The sequence below is a fragment of the Uloborus diversus genome, chromosome 4 (genome assembly GCF_026930045.1).
Source record: "Uloborus diversus isolate 005 chromosome 4, Udiv.v.3.1, whole genome shotgun sequence".
Taxonomy (NCBI): domain Eukaryota; kingdom Metazoa; phylum Arthropoda; class Arachnida; order Araneae; family Uloboridae; genus Uloborus; species Uloborus diversus.
In genome coordinates this window covers 116,188,150-116,200,637 of record NC_072734.1, presented here as the reverse complement: position 1 = coordinate 116,200,637, position 12,488 = coordinate 116,188,150, and the positions used below count along the sequence as shown (strand labels likewise).

General features: G+C 29.3%; 1 protein-coding gene across 1 annotated transcript in view; it reads right to left on the bottom strand.

Moving 5' to 3' along the window:
* Positions 1-12,488, bottom strand: part of LOC129220513 (uncharacterized) — a 287,706-nt gene that overhangs the window by 53,993 nt on the left and 221,225 nt on the right. The gene's annotated exons all lie outside the window — the stretch shown is intronic.

Here is a 12,488-nt window from a genome sequence, read left to right as displayed (position 1 = left end):
GCAACTGACTATAATTATTGTTTCAAAATCAGACATTAGTACTGGCAGATATATAATTTACAATACAATACCGCCATTTAGTTATAAAATTAAAAGTAATTTACACTATGGGTGATCCCTTTAGGAATACTGGCTGTCTTTGCTCATCTACCTTATTTTGTTTGAAAGTTAAAATATTTTCCCTTCTTATCTTTCTAACCGGCGTGGCGTCGTCATACTAGCTTTTAATCCAGCAACCATGTTGAAAATATACCTCCAAACAATAACACCAAACAATTATCGCTATAAAAGAGTACTTCGTAGTATTGAGATGCAATAATCTCTCAATTTGAATCACAATTTGTGGCTGCCTTGTTTAAGGCACAAAACATTAATTAAATAATCTTGGCCACAATCATTTTGGAGGGATTTTATCATTATGTTGGGTATTGTTGAGGCGAGTTTACTGTATGTAGATAAGGGTGTCCAGGGCACATTTTGAAAAACATATATTAAACAGTTTAGAGCTTAGAAATTTTTTTCACTGATTTACCATCTGTTTAACAAGAAAAATATAACATAAATATTAAAAAAAATTAATTTAAATTTAATTTGTTTTTTTTGTTGTTTTTTTTTAAAAGTGGGGTTATTTAAATCGCTATGACTCAAAATATCAAAGTCTATTTTCAAAAAATTATGCACTAATATCTAAGTTTTAATTTTTACTCCGCGATTTAAAAAATAATAATTCAATATAAAATAATAAATATATCTGAAGAAAAATTTTGAAAAATTCAAAAAAAAAAAAAAAAAAAAAACTTTTTAAAAAATATACTATATAAAAAAATATATAAAAATTTTATGCAGTAAATTTCTTTTTTCAAATTTTTCAAAAAAAAATTAAAGTAAACTTTTTGAACACTACGCTCCAAATTTCATTACTTAGCCTTTATCAGTACTTGATTTATACGAGTTTGAATGCCCAACATCAGGAAAATATTGCATCATGGCGAAAAACACGTTTAAAGTTTTAATATTAGTTAAATGCATGCAACAAAAATAATTATATCTTTCGTTCTAATTGAGATAGGAAACAAGATTCCGACGTCTTTTCAAGCAGAAAAAAATGTAAAAAGCTTTTTTAAATGATTGAAAAAATGCAAAGTTTGAAGATTTTTGTGTCACGTACCCCCTTAAAAGTAATACCCCTATTTATAAATAAATGGAAAATTCAGAAGTACAACGCACATACACGAATACGCGTACCAAAACTTTAAAGTTGATTTGAATGTATATGTCTAGTCCTTCAAAGTATAATAAAATACTAGAAAATACGTTTTTATTTTATTGACAATCAAACCAGTATAAACTCATTTTACTATTTTGTTAAACATTTTGTTCTACGCCTTGTCAATTGATTTCTTTTTCCTTTTTAAAAAAAGGCAGAAATGAGATTCCTTTGGAGCGGTGATTGATTGCTAAACTGCCCGATTAAAATATCTGCGTTGAAAAATCCTTGTATTTTTGGGTTTGATTTGTAGGAGATGAAAATTGTAGGAACGGTCATTTCTCCCCTTCAGTGAATTAGATTTTAATCTTGCATATCCTTTCCCCATTTTCCTTTTCATTTGGTTTTTCATTCCTTAAATAAATCACTGAATAAAATCAAGACTTTGACAGTTTGAATTAATAGGGAACTAGGCCGAAATTCGCTTTAAAATGAGATGGAGGAACTGAATAAAGAGCAGAATTGAATGAAAAGTAGATAATATATATTCCGTTTTTTGATTAAACCAGCAGTTTACAAATTTAACCAGAGGAATATAGATTTTTTTCGTTTATTAGATTTTTGCTAAAATACCGTTTCTAGCTTAATACAAATATCATTTCAGCTTTATTGCTCTCTTTTTTTTTGTTTCTCTGAAGGTTGTTTTCATTGCTCTTGGTCTATTTTAAGCACGACAAGAAATTTCATAAACTTTTCAAATGATTGTTTAATTCAGAAATTACCATTTGAAGACTTTTCATTCCTCTTTATAAATAAAAATGTAATGTAAAAAAATTTCTTTCACCTTACTATTTACGAAAAAGCTGGGAAATGTGTGTGCGTATTGTTTTTAAACAGAGAACGGAAATTTAAGATTTTTTTAAAATCAATTTGTAACATTACAGTTGTTGTTACATAACATATTTCCAAATATTATCTAATAAAATCATCCGCCATTTTTATATATCTTTTTATTAAATTAGACATGAGACTTAATAGAAAAGATTCACGTAAGAAATTTCCTTTGAAATGAGTTCTTTTTGATTTAATATTTTCTTACTGGTTCCATTTCTAAAACTGTGTGGTTATATTTTATCTTTTAGACGAGTTCATAGTTTTTCATTTTATATGCAACTTTACAGCTCAAGTATTAATTTTATTGTGTCATTTTATTTTCTTGTTTAGTTATAACGTCTTTTATATTATTTATACTCTTTATAGAGCGATTTAACGTCAAACGGCTTACAATTTAGCTCAAAATTAGATACTCGTATTTTTTTCTTTTAAAATAACATCTCCAGTTTAATTTGTTCATGAAGTTCTTCACATATTCTTTTTAACTTACAAGGGGGGGGATAAACGTTAATGCTATATTTTTACGGAGTATCTTTAAGACAGTGACTTTAGAATTTTGAAAATTGTGTATTCTCACAATCTATTTGTTATACTACACGAACATTAAGATGATAGGAAATGGAGTTACACATTAAATAGGTAGCTAATTTAGGGTAAGTATTCATACATTTCTATACTTCTTACTTCAAAGCAAAGATAATTTCGGTATGAGAGAAATGTATTTTGCTCTTACTAAATTTATTTATAAAAAATGTCTGAAATTTGAAAACTTTGACTTCCGCCCTTTATAATTGAGTTAATTGAATTTAAATTTCATCGCAGACATATGTGTCAGGCAAGAAGGAATGGACCTTTTACGGATATTACCTTAAAATTTTAGTTGCATCAACTGCAGCAATTTATTTAGCAAATGCTTGTTCACTTACGCATTCACGTTCCTTAAATCTTATCGTAAAGAACATTTACTTTCATTATTAAATCTGCACCAAACTGTCAGTAAAAAATTAATCTACCAATCTACCAAAAAATATAATAAGGTGAATACGAAAAAAGCGAATTGAATCTCAGTTTTCAAACCGTATGTATCAAGTTTGTCTCAAAATCAAAATACATTTCAATAAAGCTTCTTTTACTTGCGTATTTCATGAACCTCAGTCTAAAATGTTTTAAACTGTAGATCTTCATTTTATTCATTTCAGTCTTTGATTAAACAATTATATATTTATGCACTTAACTTATTGAATGAAAACCACTATTCGATTGTTTTCAATCGTAAATTTTTGACTAGCAAGTAAAAGAAGGCTCAAAAAAAAAAAAAAAAAAAAAAAGGAATTTTTTACAAGAATTTCTTTTTTTATACTTCATTTTAAATCATTTTTATAATCAAATCTAAAATCGTAATTTCCTTATAATGTAAACATCTTCATCAACACTCATGATTTGAAATTTCTGTTTACGAACAGAAAATATTTTAAAACAATGTCTGAGACTCAAGGTAATATTTTATTGAACGTTCAGACATTTTCGCCAGTCTAGAGAAAAATAATGATTTGAAGATACACTAATATAGAATAATATATTTATTTAACGTTCAAATCAAATGATTCTTTTTCTGTCAAAATATTTTTTTTTTTCATTTTTGTTTGATGGAAAAGTATTGTATATTACCCTCGTAAAAATGTTATGAAAAGGATGAAAAGAAATAACATACGAACAAAAAATCTTCCCCACCTATTTGAATTATCATGTCATTCTAACCTCCAAATTTTTTTTAGTCATAACCATTGCAGTTTCAAAAAAAAAAAAAAAAAAAAAAAAAAAAAAAAAAAAAAAAAAAAAAAAAGCGAACAGAGTAAAATCTCCTGAAAACTCAGCTGGTAATATACTCATGAGTATTAATGCAAGAAAAAAAAGAAATATTGTATTTTTCTTAATCTTGGAGAATTTGTTAAAAGAAGAAAGTGGCAACACAAACAAACGAAATGGGGGCAAAAAATGTTCATTTCATTCACCAAATGAGATCTTAAATCATTTCTTCATTTCATCCTTTGTGAAGGTATGTAACATAATTGGACAAAGTAAACTGTTCTCTTGGGAGGATGGGAAAGCATTTAACAAACAACTTGAAAGGATCATTAAAGGCTCGCACTGAAAATAATGATTTTGCCATCTTGTATATAGTGCTATTAAGCGTTTTCAATTACGATTTCAGGAGAAACGATTTATTGCCAACTGGAAAATTGAAAAGAAATGTCTTTGTTCTTGCATTCCTTTCACTTTAAATGGATGTTCATGATTTGTTCTTTAAGGAACAAAGAATGAAGTTCCAGTTCTTTAATGCACTGTTTAAAGAGAAAATAATTGGATTTTGTCATTTGCCTTTATATCCTTGGCTATGACTATCATGTATCTGAGATGCACATTTCCACCCAAGAATATTCAACCCCGTTCGTTAACCGAAGTGATAGTTAAGACCAAGAAGAAGTGGTAGCGAAAATCACCTCGATATTTTACATTACGTTAGGTTCACCTTCTAACATACTGATTTCAATGACATAAGTGTGCCATTACATGATGAAATATTAAGTTTACATTTATTGTCAAGGTAGAAAAAAAAGTTTTTGTCTGACAAAAAGTTAAAATATATTAATGAGCACGTAGTCTAAGTTCCAAACTTGTTACGAGGATGAAAATTTAAAATGGATCAATTCATTGTCTTATGAGTTGTTTCAGTTTTATTCCTGTTTTATTAAATGTTTATTTAACTTATAATTGAGGCAGTGAGAAGCAAAGTGTCAGACTTAAAAATTTGGAGAACAGTACAAAGAGAAGGAGAACCTCTCTTCATTTTGGGACAAAACATTTGTTAGAAAAAAAAAAAAAAACATTGAAACCTAGGATCTGAACTTGAAACTGGTTTTACTTAAAACCTTAAAAAGTCTACGTACATTGTTTTGTTTTTCACCGTCTCAATTGTTGAAGTGGTTCAGATTATTCCTACTCTCAATCAGAGTTAATGCACTAATATCAATAGGTTATGATACCTTAGTTATTAACATTTGATATTGTAAAATCTTTAGCAAGGTTTGAGTTCAATTTCTTTCTTAAGTTGTTTACTTTTACAAACTTTGTTTCGTACTACAATTATACAAATTTTGAAACTTTCCATTGCCTTTTTAAACATTAGTTTTATTTTTTCTGTACCATAAATATAGCTCAACTTCAAGTCAAATCTAAAAAATTTTGACTAATTTATTCTTATCAAATTTTAACTTCACCACATATTGCAATTATTATTACAAACCGATTTCTATGTAAAGAAGGAATGTTAAGTTACTGAAGCATGTACACATAAAATAATGCTTTATCATTTTTTAAATATTATCTTTTTTAAATAAATAAATAAATTAATTTAAAAAATAAATAAAAAATGAAATAAATAAATAAGTTTTAATATGTTATGTATAATAAGAAATTTTAATAAATCCATCACAAAAAATAGTATCACTTCGATGTGCACTATGAAAATATAGAGTTTTTACTTCATTTCAAGGAAAAAATATCGATAACCGTATGATTACATCAGCATTGAAGTGTCTCCTCGAAAATTCTCTTGTGAAAAGGAAACATTTCGCAATAATATAAATTTAGTTTTAAGGCAAGGAGTAAATTTTTAGTAATATTTGTCTATTCTGAGACTAATACGTAAAGTACAGCTGTAAAAAACTTCCTCTTAGTCACTTTAAGGCAAAATTGGAGTTAATTAGCTTTATTGATATTTTCAAAAAAAAAAAAAAAAACAATGCTCCTGCAAAGTTAAACGCTATCAGCTTAAAAGAAAAACAAGTTTCTTTCAACAAATGTTTATTTTATAAAAAAATAAAAAATGAGTAAATGAATAAAAATTTAGTAGTAAGTATTTGGTAATGTAGCTGCCATTACTCCAATACTTTTCTGTTTTCTATGAAATTAAGTAAAGAGAGTTTGACAGTTGATAATAATTGTATCATGATATCAGCAAAGCTCCAAAAGGATGCAAAAAAGAGTTTTACTTCATTATAATTAGAGTTCGTTCTACCTAATTCTACAGAAAATTCTAATCGAGAACTCTAATCAAAAGCTCTATAGAGAAACTCTCCAAATATCACTAATTTGATACCATATTTGCTATTTTTTAAGGAATCGACCTTCTATTTCGTCATTTTTTGCTTCATTAGTTTCGCTTCACGCTAAGCGAGTACCCACTTATTGCGAAAAAAAAATCTTAAAACAAAAGTCTCTTTAAAAGTTCGGCGTAAGCATGGCGAGATTCATGGTAAACACCATAATATGCCCCAATGCATATTTTTTGGGCATAGTGAGCACAAAGAAAGTTTATTAGATTTTTTACCAATTTTAAAATTAGTTCTATCTCCTCATTTTAAGTTATATTATTTTGAAAAAATATTTTTTAGTTTTTGTTATGCTCGTAGACGTTACCTCTTGTGTCAGATACTAGGATTTACAACAAAAACTGCAATATTAATGTCATTTCAAAGCTTCTAATTCATTTTACGTATTTTCGTTACACCTTTTTCCTATTTTTAGAGAAAACCACAATTATGTTTTATTTCTTTTGAATTTATTTGATTGGTTATTCTTCAAGGCAAACAAAAAAAATCGATATATTTTTGTGAAAACAAATAAATAAAATGAAATTTTCGGAATTTCAGGTTTTTATTAAATTTTGTAACAGTTCATGTTGTATTTTTCTAATTTTTTTTCACCCAATGCCATGTAACTCAAAATAGAAAAAGGTACGGAACTTGTCATAGGCATCTCTATAAAGAAAAAATAAAGTTTTTCTGAAATTCTCCTGTGCCATTTCTTTTTATGTCTCTCTTGTTCTTCGTTTAAGAAAGTGACAAAGTCTAGCAAAATACGTACGTCCAACGTAATGTCTTTATCCTCCTGGACTAATAGCATTAGTTTATTCTTCCATTTTCTTAGTCTACTAATATTACGTACCATCCTTCCATTTCCAGAAGAAAAACATCTTGCAACGCAGGATTTAAGATAATGGCTGTGTACATGTAGAAAAAAATGGTTATTCCCGATTTCTTTTTGCTACCTTCTTTCCCGAAGAGGTCGATTAGAATCGATAACAAGTTCTGACAACAATGACAACAGCAGTTATTGTTACATAGTAAATAATTCTAATGAGCATTAAAGATTAAGTAAAAATGTAAACATTTATTTTTCATAACCAATTAAAATGTAACTAGTTGATAAGTATTACCATAAGCATGGTTCTTTTAATTGTGGAAAACGATCTATACAAAAATGTGTGCATGCTCTTCTGCGCTATTCTATCGTGCCAAAACTAAGAATATTTTCAATATTATCAGCCGGAAAGAAAAATATATACAAATGTGTGAGCTCACTCTTACGTTATGTGTAATTTATCGTGGCAAAAGAAGTATTAATTCAGTGTAATAAGCTCACACCACCATAGAAAAATATATATGCAAAAAATTTGAATTTTCTTTTTTGCGTTGTGTATAATTTATTGCTCCAGTAAAAATTAATTTATTGATTACAAACAACAAGAAATAAGCAGCAAGAGTTGGGTAAGTAAGCAAGTCATATTTGTACAGATTAAAGCTACGGAATTTTAGATTTATATAAACAAGAACATTGAGAAATAATGTTTTTTTTTATTTTTAATTTAGTTTACCAGTTTTTAGATCAGTGTTTTATGCTTAGCTTTCTAGAACAATTAAAAACTCTTTTATACTAATTAACTACAGAGAACAATGAAAAAATAAATTTTGCTAAAAAATAAGACCAGACGATTTTGAAAATACTCTGTTGTATTAGCTTGTGCTACGCTTGTGCCTGTTGATAACAAACTGTTTGTTGATTGCACTTTATCAATAGTAGGCATTCTGATGACGTTAGACTGTGATCGACCTTACATAGAAAAATAGGGGGGTGATTTTATTGTTCTAAAGGCCTTGCTTGGGGGGGGGGGTGCACCCATCTTATTATGGATTTTGAGTCTGAAAAAAAAGAAAGAAAAAAATAAAGCTTCAGTATTTCAGACTAGCATCTCCAACTCCAGAGACAGGTGGGAAAGTTATTTCAATTTATTTAATAATTTAGGTTACATTTCGCCTTCGGAATTTGAGCAAATTCAGTTTTTTTTTTTTTTTTAATTTGAATTTAGGAGTGTGAGTGTGTGAGCTTTACAAACTAGTTATTTTGACATTTTGACTGCATGTGAGTTTAAAAAATTGATTGGAAATCATTGTAAATTGAGGATATATATATATATATATATATATATATATATATATATATATATATATATATATATATATATATATATATATATATATATATATATATATATATATATATATATATATATATATATATATATATATATATATATATACACAGACATATGAAGTAAGAATAATTGAATCACTAATTGAACCCTAAAAAACCCAAAAGTGTAATTTCTGTTCTAGAAAGGTTCAGTTTCTCAGTTCAATGAGATAAGAATTTCCAATTTATAAAAGCCATTTTAAAGTCTTTCTCATTCAATAGCGCTTAATCTACTTTCACCCAAAAAAGAAGAGAATAAAACACTAAGAAAATGTGTCACCTAGCACTTGTAGTTCCTGACCGACCCAAGAAAAGTTCAGGCAATTTTTACACGTTGCACCATTATATTTCACTTTCCTGTTCCCATTATCCCGAGGGTCTGATGCCTCGGATCCCTACTAGAAGAAAATTAATTTCCCTCTGTGCTTATATTATTCAGTCCACCTTGAGGGAGTAATTAGCGTGGCTCAATTTTGCAGCAGGAAATGATGCCAAAACGAGAAGAAGAATTCTCAAATAGATCATTAATGCTCGTCCGACTGAGAATTAAGTTTCGTGTAGTTTTTGTTTGACGCGTCTTTGATTATACCGTATAGGATTAAGAAGGAAAGATTAATGCAGAATACCGTAATTATTTTAGGATTAAGGAAGAATCGCAACTTAAGCGTCGAACTAAAATGCTTACTCTTCTTTGAATAAATTTCGCCCGTGACACTACGGTAATTTGTTTGGATTAGATTTGGTCTTAATTTATTTGGAATACGAATTTTTGTAACTAGCAGTTTCTTTGGAAATAAGTATTGTTTCTCACATTTGTAGAGGTGCATTAAAATTCATCCTTTCTCATTCTCATATATATAATAGCTAATGAGTAACGCTCCTGACGCCATCAGCAATCAAACTCGCGCCACGGCATGATAATTTGATAATATATTTTGGTATTGTTTAACATACAGGTAATGGATTTATTGTGACACGACTGAACTGGATCCAGTAACTTAACTGTTTTACTACTAAGACTCATTTCAGGGCAATGAAGAAACGAAAAAGTGGTCAACAATGAGCTCTATCTACTGGAGTTTAGGGTTAATCCACAGGATTTAGGGTTAAAATTTCAAACATCAAAATATCACCAAAGAGGCAATAGCTTCATTCAAATGTAGAAGCAGTTTTCACTCATCATAACTTGACGGGCAATTTTCCAGTTAGTAGAATATTTATCAAAATAAGTAAAATCAAAGCACCTTGAAGAAATTGATGTAAGTACCAAAATTAAAAATTTTGGAGGTTACTAGTACAAATAGTAGGACTAACTCTTATCTGTTTTATGGTACATGATACCAATTGCCCTGATAGATGCTCTACAGCACGCTGAAGAAAAATCTTTAATGCTTCATTCAAATGCAGAAGCAATTTTCACTCATCATATCTTGAATGGGAATTTTCTAGTTAGTAGAATATTTATCAAAATAAATAAAATCAAAGCACCTTGAAGAAATTAATGTAAGTCCGAAAATTAAAAGTTTTGTAGGTTACTAGTACAAATAGTAGGACTAACTCTTATCTGTTTTATGGTACATGATACCAATTGCCCTGGTAGATGCTTTACAGCACGATGAAGAAAAACTCTTTAATGCTTCATTCAAATGTAGAAGAAATTTTCATTCATCATATCTTGAATGGGAATTTTCTAGTTAGTAGAATATTTATCAAAATAAATAAAATCAAAGCACCTTGAAGAAATTAATGTAAGTAAAAAAAAATTTAAAAAAATGCAGGTTACTAGTACAAATAGTAAGACTAACTCTCATCTGTTTTACAGTACATGATACCAATCGCCCTGGTAGGTGCTCTACAGCATGATGAAGAAACTCTTTAATGCAGGACGTACCAACCAGGGGCGTGCACGGGGCGGGGGATAAGGAACACCTATTGGCCCAGGCCCGAGCCCAAAGGTGGAACGAAGATTTCTAAAATGATGGGTGAAATAGACGTAGGGACGTAGGGATAAACAATATGGAGGGGGGCCGGTAAAAGTCATTTTTGACCGGCCCAAAATTTTTGGTCACGCCACTGCTACTTACAGTTTAAACTTTGCTTGCATTTTACTCAAAACCATACAATAGATCCACTTTGTTTCTCACTACTTCAATTGTGGAACGAATTGCGTTACTTTAGAACTTAAAAGTTTTTGAATGTACTTTTCAATTTGAAATAAATTAGCAGTGAAATTCACGTAGTTACCGAAACAGAACTATGAAAATTGATTGAAAAAAAGGGGAGAAATTATTTTCAAGTATGTTTGTGTACCTTTCTCGTGAAGGATCTAGAAGCAAAGCAAAAGCTGATTTTCTTTTATTTACTCGACACGATGGCCTTACAGATCATCTTCAACGTACAGGTTAAATCTTACTAGTACACTTTTGTAAGTCTGAAGAAGTAATAGATCGCATGCATTGGCTCCCTTGCGCTGCTCTTTTTAGTCTCTGATAGGAGTTTTAGTATTGGGAGCCAATTTCAGTCAAAGCATCAATCGCAAGATGCCATTACTTAAGTAGCTTCATATTGAAGAGAGCCCATGTGCCTCCACCTGGCGGAAACTGGAAGTCAAATTTATCTGTGCCATTAACATCTGCGCCTAATTGTGACAGATAAAAGACTGGATGGCAGATGGGGTCATTTAATGACCCCATCTTCATTCAATGAAGCGCGGGGGTCATTCAAGGGTGATGCCCGCGCGTCCTAACGGCCCGTCGCCAGGAAGGGCGCGTTCTCCGGGAAAAATATGTATTGGTAGAGAAATACTATTCCCAAATATAATGATTTAGATGAAGTTGAATGTATCCTAATCCAAACACTATGAAAGCCATTATTCAATTAATAAGGACATTACAAACTGTTTACAGATAATTTAAACATTAAAGTTATACATAAAAATGGTCAATAATGTCCGTATCATTCGTTTTAAAGTTGAACTAATTAACTTTTAAATATTTTTCCATCTTCTTATCTTGTGTTGATTTTACCCTAACTTTGGGGGGAAATGATTATAATAACAAATGTTAGGGCAGCAGTTTTTTTTTTGTTAAAAAAAGGGAAACAAAAAATTGTTGTTATATTCAGGTAATGCAATTTTGAATTTGTCAAAATATTTAAATATTTTAAATGGTTTAGGAAGCTTAGCTGATCAAATTTGAGAATAACTTACTTTATGGTCATTTTGCTTCACTTAAATCTTTACTTTTCGCTTAAAAGTAGTTACTAATTAGTGATTAAAGTTGATTTTTTAGGTTAAACTTCTAAGAGCTGCGTATCTCCTTAAGTTCTTGAGAGGTTTAATATTAACAGGGTCATAAGCTCTACTTTTCCATAAAGTGTACCAGAAGAGTAACACATCTGTATAACAGAATTAAACACACGCTCCAACGATTCTTGTTATAATGACACAAAGAAACCTAAATGTACACAATACTTCTTACTTTTAATATGTTTTGCAAAGATAACTTATCTTATACACTTTTCGTTTAAAAGAGACTTATAAAGACATATTCAAACAAACATACAATATTTTATTAAAACTACATCCAGAGATCGAAAAACAAGTTTGCTTCCAATAATAAATGATAAGCTCTTAGTTTAATGATAAGAAAAATGCTTTGCAGTCTGAAACACTTTTTTAAAATAAAATGAGCAAAAATTACTTTCCATCGATCAACGAAATAAAGCTTTTAGACGTTAATTTAAAGTTCACGATACATTGAGATTCGCTTCAGAAAATGACATGAGACATTGTTTTAAATTATGCATTTTCTACCCAGGGATGAGTCTTAAATGAATTAAATTTTTCAATATTATTTTTATGTAGCGTTATTTTAGTTTAAGACTATCTTGAAGTAAAACGTATTTCTCATATAAAATATTTAAAAGAGATTAGGATATTGTTACAAACTGAAAAACGTAAACAGTCCTTATGTAACGTAAATATACAAGATTTGGACTATTTTTTTTGGCATAA